Source organism: Belonocnema kinseyi, chromosome 4, assembly GCF_010883055.1.
Source record: "Belonocnema kinseyi isolate 2016_QV_RU_SX_M_011 chromosome 4, B_treatae_v1, whole genome shotgun sequence".
NCBI lineage: Eukaryota > Metazoa > Arthropoda > Insecta > Hymenoptera > Cynipidae > Belonocnema > Belonocnema kinseyi.
Window position 1 is genome coordinate 64,107,072 of NC_046660.1, and position 1,088 is coordinate 64,108,159.

A 1,088-nucleotide genomic window follows, 5' to 3' on the forward strand; every position below is an offset into this window, starting at 1 on the left:
TTTTATATAGATATAAATGGAAATCAATGAAAAGAGATGAGATCACCCTATCTAAAATTTCAGAGTATGCTAAAATGCTTATATTGGTTGACATTTTGTTAGAAGGAGCCGTTTAAATACTACGTCACACTATTTTGAATACCTTTATCACTTATCCTCTCCTGCATCACAGATAATTTGATAACTGCATGAAATAAAATGTAAAGCATACAAAACTAATATTTTAAAAGTCTTTAAAACCCCAAATGCCAAAAATGAATAAATGATTAAAAGAATTCATTTAAACTTAATAAATTTTCATTTTTAATCAAGTGGTTTCATTTTAAATCCACAAAGATTAACTTGGATAAAAATGGTTTAATTAAAATAAAAATTGACCTCTAACCAAATATAATTGAATTTTCCAGCAAGTAGTTGAATTTTTAAGCCAAAACGATAAATTTTTTGAAAGACAGTTTAATTCTTTCTGGGGTCTAGAAAAAAATTCAATATTGTATAAAAAAAAGTTAATTTTAACTGAAATAGACTAGTTTTAAATACACATACTATATACTTGATTTTTTTTACAGAAACAGAATTATTTTTAACCAAACAATCAAGTTTTTAACCGAGAAGGATCAAATCTCTACAAAAGGAGATTATTTTTCAATAATAACATATATTTCAGTCAAAACAATACAAAAATTTTAACTGAATTGTTCAATCTTAAACTAAAAATGGTAATTAATAAGAAATCAGTTTAATTTCTAACCAGAAAATATTAAATTTCAACAACAAAGTCGACGTTTAACCACACAGTTTAATTCTTAACCAAGTGGTTGATTTTTAAACCAGAAAGATTAATTTTCTACTTGAAAATACGATCTTTAAATAAATTAATGGATTAAAAAGAAAATAGTCGAGTTCTTATCCTAAGCGATAATTTCCTAACCAAATAAATTATCTTTTTAAGAAATAGTTGCATTTTTAAATAAATAACATCTATTTTCAACCAAAAATGAAATACAGTGAAACTGTGAGATAGGGCCCCATGATATATTTCTTCCGAGTACTGACGCAACGCCGCAAGTAGAAGTAAAAGGAGCTGC